The following is a 10,301-nucleotide window of genomic DNA, read 5'->3' as shown; positions in this document are numbered from 1 at the left end:
GAGACAAACATATCATATCATCTATGAAGTGCCCAAAATGGCATCAGTTAGTAACAACATTGCTCAAAATTTTGCGTTACATGTGTTGATATTGATTCAAGGTCTGAAGTGCTGCCTCTCCCTCATAGGACACAACTTCTCACACAGCAATCCCTAGCTGGCATATTAAGTAACAATGCTAGGTATTGATATAAAGTGGAACACTGGATGTGAGCCCTAGGCTTCCTTTCAGTTTTGGTAATACTTTATATCTTTTTGGAAATTTCAATTCTACCTTTTTGGTTTTATTGTCATTAGTGTAGCTCAAATCATTATATTAATGCTGATGGATCTCTAAAAGCTGACCAGTCAGAGCGTTCTTGGCATTGTTTTTGTTGTTGTTTGTTCGTTTATGATGGATTCCACACCAGTAGTGATGACAGTGACCTGAGAGCTGATGAGGGCTTATAGTATTAACGATAACAGCGGAAACTTGGCAGCCACCACATGCTAACTAGGAATTTCAGAATTTTCCAGAAGCAAAACATTCCTATATTGTTATTTTTTGACCCAACTGGGAATTGTGAATTTGAACACCCTGTTTGTCTGCTGTGCGGTGACTCATATATTCCAATAACCTACTTCTTTATATGGGAAATAAATAACATACATACATAATTGTTGCACAATTGTTTCAAGCCGTACATTTTTTTTCACAACAGTCAGGGTTTCATTTTTCATTACTTTATCCTATTTTTCATGATTGTTGCCGTTTTCCTGTCTATATTCACTGTAAGTTGAGCTTGATTGCACTCAGCTGTAAGTTTGGTTTTCCAGGGCAGTCCAGCCCTTCTATAAGAATTTTCAGTGGGACAGATAATAGTGACAAACATAAACATAAACATCAGCGGCGAGACGTTTTGAGATGTGCACATGAGTTATGAGAGGTCAAAGATCTTGCTCTCTATCATCACATCATTCTCATGGCAAAACAAAAAGTACCCAATCAACAGGTGAGCCTGCCCGGCCAATGGGGAAGCTGAAGCTGTGGAACCCTGGCGAGATACGGATAAATAGAAAGCCGCATCAGTTGTCACTGTACTGTTTCAAGACGTGCTTGTGCTAAAATTTAGGAATGATCTTCTGCTACCTTTTCCATGTGCACACATCGTCATCACAAAACAAGAGTAACCAATGAACAAATAAGCCCTGTCGATAGGGAATCTGCAAACGGGTCAGTTGTCTCAGGCCCAGGGAGAGATAAGGCCCAGAGAGATTGGGCCCTCCTAACATGATATACGTATCAGTTGGGGGGGCTTGCGGATTACGTTGTCCCAGGCCCAGTCGAAGCTGTCACTGGCCCTGATTGTTACTACACTGTTTTAAGATGTGCATGTGCTAAGATTTTAAGAGCTCCAGCTCTCTTTGGTCACATCACATCACATGTCATGGCAAAACAAGAGTACCCAATGAACAGATAGGTGAGCCTGCCCTGCCAATGGGGAGTCTGGAGCAGTGGAGCCCTGTTGTGTTGTGCTGGGTGGGAGTTGGGAGACACACACATTGATGGAAACAAACAGAAGGACACACACACACCTACGCACGCACGCACACGCGCGCACACACACACGCACACGAGCACACACATACACACACGCACGCACAGATGCACACACACGGCAGTTGCCTAAGCTGGGTACAGTTGATCTCCCCCTCTCTCTCTCTCTCTCTCTCTGTCTGTCTCTAGTTCCCTGTATGACGCTGGAAACATTGACAGCGCAACAGGCCTCCCTGACTACCCCACACAACAACACACACATCAAGAGTTCTCTTGTGTGTGCTTGGGGGGGTGGGGGGTGCCTGGACCCTCATCCAGTATCCAGAGAGCCCCCATCTATCTGCATGGCCTCATTCTGTTCGCTAATAAAACTGTGTGTGTGTGTGTGTGTGTGTGTGTGTGTGTGTGTGTGTGTGTGTGTGTGTGTGTGTGTGTGTGTGTGTGTGTGTGTGTGTGTGTGTGTGTGTGTGTGTGTGTGTGTGTGTGTGTGTGGGGCGTTTAAAGATCCCAAGGAAAGCAGCACACATCATACGAATCCTCAAAGGCCAAATTGTCCCTCCACATTCCTGTATGAGGTCACCTTGATCTATTTCATCATCATATTCGATAAACAGTATATACTGTAGATATAGATATATAATGCAGTTTCAGAAAAAAAAAATGCTCTGTAATATATACACGATGGGGCCTATGGAGCAGCACAGCAGCACAGGGCTGTAGCCAAGGAGGCCTTAGGGATGATGTTCTCTCCATGGGTTTCTGTCTTTCATGCACGGGGTAGGACAGCATCACACACTGAGCTGATGATTAAAAGTACCATTTCACAAAAACACACACACACACACACACACACACACACACACACACACACACACACACACACACACACACACACACACACACACACACATGCACATGCCATCTCTCTCTCTCTCTTTCTCTTTCTCTCTCTCTCTCTCTCTCTCTCTCTCTCTCTCTCTCTCTCTCTCTCTCTCTCTCTCTCTCTCTCTCTCTCACACACACACACACACACACACACACACACATTTTCTCATTCTCTCACTCTCTCCCTCTCTCGCACGCACGCACGCACACACACACACATCATCTGAAAAAGCAATACAGACAGATCCATAAATAAATGCACCGGCTTCTCCTGCTCACACCCACAAATAAATCAGCCATAAGTCTGGCAATGAGAAGATGGAGAGAGATGATTGTCGAACACAAACCAGAGAATGGATGAGAGAGAGAGAGAGAGAGAGAGAGAGAGAGAGAGAGAGAGAGAGATAGAGAGAAAGAAAGAAAGAAAGAAAGTAAGAAAGAAAGAAAGAAAGAAAGAAAGAAAGAAAGAAAGAAAGAAAGAAAGAGAGAAAGAGAGAAATAATAGACAGGAGGGAGGGGTTGACGTATTTCTCCAACTCGTTTAAATTCCTACCGGGACTTTGGGGTGGGGACTGATGACAAGAGTTCTTCATGCTCAAGAAGCGGAGCCGTGTTTCGGTGTGTCTTCCTCTTTCCCAAATCAAACTGCATTGGCGATGCACACTAAGACAAGGAAAAGACGTGCTCACTCTATATCGATAGTCTTAACTTTTTAGTTTCATTGGGTGCTCAGTCCTATTTTATTTTTTTTATTAATGAATCACCATTACATGCTTTTTGAATATACTGTGCTGCGTCCCACCCAGAGGCAACATCGGCCCTGGACCTGGGTTACATTGTCCTCACTCACTCACACATACAGTGCTGTACATTCATCCATAAACAAAAGTTCCCATGGTGCACTGTATGTCATCATCGTACCATATACGTCGTTGCATTTTGAGGACAAGCATTTCCCCTCCTACAGATGCACACACAAGGCACAAACATCTGGAATCCATTTCATCTTCATGTATTTCTGGCAGGAATATACAGAATATACGGAGTTCTGTAGGCGCTGGTTAAGGAAGTGTACAGAAGGCTTTTGTCACTCTAACCTAACATGGCAGACTTGTTGACTTCTGATTATGTTCAAAGTAGTAGACATGGTGTGCACACGATGGATCAGGTGCAGGACAGGACAATCAAAGTATAAATCCAACAGCATGGTGAATTCAGGTAAATTGGGCCTCTGTTTTTTTTGTGTGCATATAAGCGAATGGCCCAAAGTGGCCCCATTTACCTGAATTCACCATCAATAAAGTCTGCAAAGTCTTGTCTTCTGTGGTGAATTATGAAGACTTGAGGGACGAAACGTTGTGCTCTTGTTATTAAATTCACCACAGAAGACAAGCAGTGTTGCAGACTTTATTTACTCTACTTGGACTTCTGATTATGAACAATTGATTGCTAATTTAGTATCTTTTTCTTTGACGTGGTATACATAAGGGTGTCATGTAACTGGGATAAGAATGACATTATGCATGTCAGGAATATGAACGACACCTTTATTGTTGTCATAATGTGTCATTTGGTTTTTGGAATGTCAAGTTCGGATTGTTTGGATGTCGTGGGCCTATCAGCGAAACACCCGAGATGGAGGGCGGCCACTTGAGAACCCAAGGGATGCCATCACTCACTTGATGGCCACAGTGATTCGTTGGTGCCTTAGGTATCTATTGGGATAACAACATCCTGTCCCACTCAACAGATTATGAACGGTCATAAGCATGTTCCTGACATGTCACGTCATTCTTATGACTGTTAGACCATATCAAAGAAAATGTTTCCGCTCTTTCTCTGTAATACTATTGTTGATATGCAATAATGACTTTCAATGAATCATACAGACTGTTGTGTGATGTAACAGTGTGCAGTGTGTTTCCAAGGGAGTGATTGCCGAACTAGAGCCAGATAGGTTACCTCAAAGTTTTTAGTGATAAACCACCAAGCTGGAGGCCTTTACAGTTTCATTCTCCAAGCAAAATAAAGCCATGACTCTCTCAGACTCAGAGATGTATCCCTGGCTTTGAGCAGACACATTACTCAGACATACATAGGGCTAAAAGATCTCAGACATGGTGTTTGAAATTAGGCGTGAGAATGTACCGTACAGGGTACATTTGAGCAGTTGCTGATAGGCGTAATACGTGTGGGTGATTTCACCCACATAATTATTTCGTTGTTTTTCTTTTTTTGGTCGCTACAGCAGTACAGTTTTTACGGAATAACCCCTCCAGTCACTTTCGGGGGCATGTTCGTGCAATCGGGGCAGTCGTCACTTCCTGAAACCCTCCGTGCCGCCTGTGCGCGTGCCTGTCTGCAGCGCCAACATGGGCACCCGCTGGGCTCCCTCCACACACCAACCGTGACCCAGACATCTGCAACCCATTGCACAAATGTTGAAATTATTGTATAGATTAGTGTTCTGTGTCCAACCTTTTTCACTGTACTACTGACAAGGGCCACTGTTTCTCCAAACATTCTACACAGCATTCATCTAATTATGGAACATTACTAATGTTAGGAATATACTGGAGATTTGTAGATTTGGAGTTGAACACTACACGCATTGTCTCTCATACCTGACAGACTGTCGATACAGTATGTGATTACACAAGTCATAAAGATAACAAGAAGGCCAGAGGGAATAATTGTCAATGAAACATACAGTGCATGAGGCAGTTCCATGAGGCAACGAAGGGGATTTTACAAGGAGGTCATTAAGTAACTTACCCAGATAGGTTAACCCAAAGTCAAGTGACAAACCACTAAATAGGATGGTCAAGATGGCTTCATTCTCCAAGAAAAACAAAGTCACAGCAGGACTCTTCTATTAGGAGATGCAGTATCTCTTGAAACTGTGGGCATATTTTATCATGGGCGGGTAGTCATAATATGGCATTAATAGGTAGTCATAATAAAGGACTAGTCATTTGATGCTTTCAGACTCTCTTGGTAACTACTTCGCAGGCCAGCTGGAATACCCCCTCGGTCCCACCTTCAGAGGCAAACACACACACGCACGCACGCACGCACGCACGCACACGCACACGCACACGCACACACACACACACACACACACACACACACACACACACACACACACAGGGCAGCTGGAATACCCCTCCTCGGTCCCACCTTCAGAGGCATGCCGTTTAGTGCAGACTTGAGCTCGTCGTCACATCTTGCTGCGGTTTTGATTTCCTTCGTGCCGCCCGGCCCGTGTTGCGCCAACATGGGCACCCCAAGGTCCCCCGACACAGGCGGCCGTGACCCAACATCTGCAACCTATTGCACCCGCCAATTATCCCTGGGTGAACCTCATGGAAAATATGACACAAGCCAAAGGAATGTAAACACCATCCCAATGGGAACCACCCTTTTATTTATTTTCCTTCTGGGTTTCTTCGACTTTTTCGCGAGCACCGAGCAAAAATGGTGTGTGTGTGTGTGTGTGTGTGTGTGTGTGTGAGTGTGTGCGTGTGTGTCTACCCGGTCTTTCTGATGGCATGAACGAGTGCCATGGTGTTCGTGCAGGAAGGACATGGCATTATGCAGACACACATACACATACACATACAGTCTACTAGTTTACATGCATCAGCATAGTGCACAGTCCTAGTGGGTGTTGGAAAGCTGTGCTTGCACTTTTTTTGTTCTCTCCAGCAGCCATAGCACATAGGAACATAGAACTAACCAGCCAGCCGTGAGAGTTAAGTTTGGATATCTAGCCTACAGTAACAAGCTGGAGCATGAATCCAGCTCTAACAGATTGAGGTTAAAATTAAGACTTCTCGTCCCTTTTGCTACAAGCATACACATATCGTAGCCTCTTTTTGCAGATGGGGTCTCCGGCGGGCACATCATAACAACATTGCTATGGCATTACCAAGAGCTTTAAGTGACAAATTAAGATATAGCCATTACAATTTTGGTGACAGTAAGGTTATAACATAGGCTCTGCACGAAGGGGTTAATCTGTATTAGCACAGTACTCTCTTCAGTGAATTTGTACTTCTTTGTAAGTTGTGCTTGGATGTTTTGGTCCTTCCAAGTGGTCATGCTTGTGACTGAGTGATGAGGTACAGTAGACGACATACACTAGAGGCAAGAGTGTGGTTGAGAGAAGGTTGCAAACAAATTATCGGGGACAAAGAACACAAGGCAGAGACAAAGATACAAAGTGCCGCTCCTGCAGAAGGTTTTTTTCCCCCCAACCGTCACATTTTGACCTGAGCTAGGGTGCACACCTGACACGTGAAATAAGACTTTCGGGGGGTACACATTGATGTGTTGGACTTTGGCAGTGCTCTTCTTCTTGCTCTGTAGTCTAGTACTAGCCTCGCGACGCCATCTTCTGTGCTCCACCCAAAGATTTTGGCTCCGCACATCGTCTGGCAAAAGCCTCGAGCTCGGTTCTCTCAGTGTTTCGCCAATCAGCAAACAGTTGAGAGTGGTGACGTAGAACTCACCCTCGAGCTCCGTTACTGATTGGTTAAGGTAACTATATTCACACTTTCGTTTTGTTATTTGTATGATTTTGTGATGCTATAACCTAACAGGCATGCTAATAAAGCAAAATATGGGTTTTAATTTGAGTTTGGAACTTCAATTAATTTAAATGATAGAGTAAGATCAGAGCATCTCCCATCGTCCACAGAGACGGATTCCTCATGGCTTTTGCCAGACTGATTGACGGAGTCAACAGTCGGCTATTCATCCAGGCTAGTCTAGTACCCACATACAGTAATATACTGTGTTCAGGCCGACCAGAATGGTACCGGTGCCCATTCCCACACCAGTTACATTTGGAATTGAGATGCTGACCTGCAAACCTCCTGTGTTTGTACAGTGCTCTGAACGTTTCCTTATGTGTCAATTTGTTATCCGGAGAAACCTACTGGGTCATTTGGCGACACAGATTTCAATCATACTTGCTGTGCCCATTTAGTAGCACCCCAGAACTGCATTTGTGTGAATCTGACACCAATATTAAGGGAGAAACAGACTAGCAAAGGTTTACATATGAGGGTAGGACACTATACATTCAGCCTTGATTATATCAGTCAGTGTAAGTCACAAAAAGACGTCTGAGGTGTTGTTTGAAAGCTCTTTTCTGGCTCTACAAATTACACACACAGCATGGAATACAACAACCTTCAGAATATGGATTATGATACATTGAAAAATGAAAATGTGAATATCAAAAAAAACTATTTATATGTATATTTTAAAATGGCCGGTTTCTTGTCTATACATAGCCTGTAAGGTCATAAGCAACACCTGAAAATGGGGTGTTTGGTTCTTCATTCATTTCCTTGCTTTCCTTGTTTGCCCGACACTGAAGAAGGTTAACCCCGAAACGTCTGACGGGCAATAAACCACAAAACTTGGAGTGCTGTCCTGCTCTTTATTTAACTCCTAGACTTGCCATGCAACAAGTTCCATTGTAATGACTGCAGGTCTAGAGGAAAATCAGGATTCCCCAAAATGACTGCACAATGTGCGGCTGTGCAAAATTCGTTTAGGGGGTGCGCAAACTACATTGAAATGTACAAGGGGGTGCGCAGGGGGAAAAGTTTGGGAACCATTGCCTTAGACCTATACAGTACATCATCAGGGGGGACCCCAAAACTTAGTTGTCCAGTGATTGTACAGCTGATGAACACAAAAAGACACGCTTGTGTTTTTGAGCATGCATGTACGCCCACATACACACATGCAAACATGCACACTCAAACTCACCAAGCCTGCATGACAGCAAAGTGTTATACAGGCCAAGTGTCTTGATATGCAAGAACAACTGATATACATAAAATGTGTTGCCAGAAAGTTCCATGCTACCATAAAACAAGCATAGTCAGAACAAGGGCCGCAACTTTCCCAAATGCTTAAGTCATTATTTATGTCAACGCTGGATTATGTGGGGCTTGTATGTTGGAGTGGACACATGTTTCCACACGCACGCATACCCGTACACACACCCACGCACACACGCACACACACACAAACGCCAGTGCGCATGTGTCTTGATTTTGGACACGACGGGACAAAATCATAACATAGCATGACTTTGCATTTGAATACAATGGAGGCACATTGCTTATCCAGTCGTAAAAAAAGCACTAGCGCAAGCCCTATCTGCTAAAACAACATTAATCTGGCAACATTTCTGGGGTTCATTCCTAACTCATTTAATTCCTACACAGTAGTTCATAAATTAATTGCAGAAAGCACCTCGGAATTTGCTTTGCCACTCTCCATGGAATGGAATGTATGTGCGAGTTTTCCAGTTCTCTCTTTGAATCTGAGAAAATTCACATTTTAACCGGTACAGCAACCAAAGACAAAACGGCTTAATGCTTTATGTTTAATGCTTAAAGCTGCACAAGGGACACATGACACTAATGCCCTAAATGTCCCAAAAAGGTCATATTCAGATTAAGAAAATGGCCGCGTGAGTTCTGGCAAGCTTTTATTACACCAAGGTGCAACTCTCTGCGGTTCCAATACCAGGGCTCTTGCCTGTTTTCATTTTAAGCGAGGCAAACCAAATATTTTTAAAAGCCCTGCCTGTGCGGTACACCTATCGTAAAAGATGTTTAATGCAACGTTATTAAACTTTTTAAAAACCAAAAACGTGTGCTTAAACTCAAAACACAGATCGCCACGGGGGCCCAAGGGCTCGACTGGGTCATGTGCAAGGCTGTTTTAATATGAATGACTTGACGTCTAACAGATTCATCAAAATCTCTTTTTGGGAAAACAAAGCTGACAGGTTGTGTGTATTTGGCTCTCACGCTTTTGCATTGATGTGTAATGTAATGTTTTTACTTTCAGACATTTCTTTATGGCTGGTGTGGGAGGGCGGCGGCAGCTGGATTTAATTCAAAAGCCAGCACACTCCCTCCACCTCCAACATCACCCAACACTTCCACTCTCTCCTCCCCTCCATCGCCACCAGAGTACTGCAACCAGAACCTCCCTTCACCTCCTCAAAAAATACAAGTTCTTCAAAACACCTGAAATGTCGCTCCTCCGCCCCAACATCCTCCATCACCACCGGCAGCACTTCCACTCTTTCCAGTTCCACCATCACTCCATCTCCACCAAAGCACCTCAACCAGCACCACCCTCCACCTACATAAAAAATAAAGCGCCAAACTCCAATGGTCCTCTAGCTCTCCAACGTCCTCCATGATCACCACCACCAGCACTTCCTCCCTTTTCTAACTTTTTTTAAAAACTTAATTATACTATTTATTTTTGATTGGTGGAGACTGGGACTGCAAACTTAATTGCCCACTGATGGGATTAATAAAGTTTTCTGAATCTGTCTCCTCCACCATTTCCACCAGAGCACTTCCACCAGCAATCCCCTGCATCTGCACACCCCCTTCCAGCATCTCTACCATCACTCCCACCTACACCAGCACCATTCTCCACCTCCACAAATAAGTTCTTCTCAAATGTCCCTCCACCACTCAATCCTCCTCCACCACCTTCAAAAATGTTATTCAAAAACTTCCCATGTCCCTCCTGCAGCTATGGGAGGGTGCAGAGTTTTGCTGGTCTGGTCTGATCAAGCTAAATCTTCTGCGGTTAGTCAACTGTTTGCATGGCAAAGTGAAGGAGACACCAAACGAATGTAAACAAACGTGGTGGGTGATCCACAGCCAAGACATGTGAGCTGCTGCACATACAGTATTGGAAAGGGAGGTTTGCGGAGGACAACTTCATACTTTTTCTCCTCCCTCTTGTCTTTTCTCTCTTCTCTCTCTCTCCCACTTTCTCCTCTCCTTTCTTTCATCCTTGTTGTATCCTCCCATCAGATGAT

This window comes from Engraulis encrasicolus, chromosome 20 (genome assembly GCF_034702125.1).
Source record: "Engraulis encrasicolus isolate BLACKSEA-1 chromosome 20, IST_EnEncr_1.0, whole genome shotgun sequence".
NCBI lineage: Eukaryota > Metazoa > Chordata > Actinopteri > Clupeiformes > Engraulidae > Engraulis > Engraulis encrasicolus.
Note: the sequence above shows the minus strand (reverse complement) of the source record.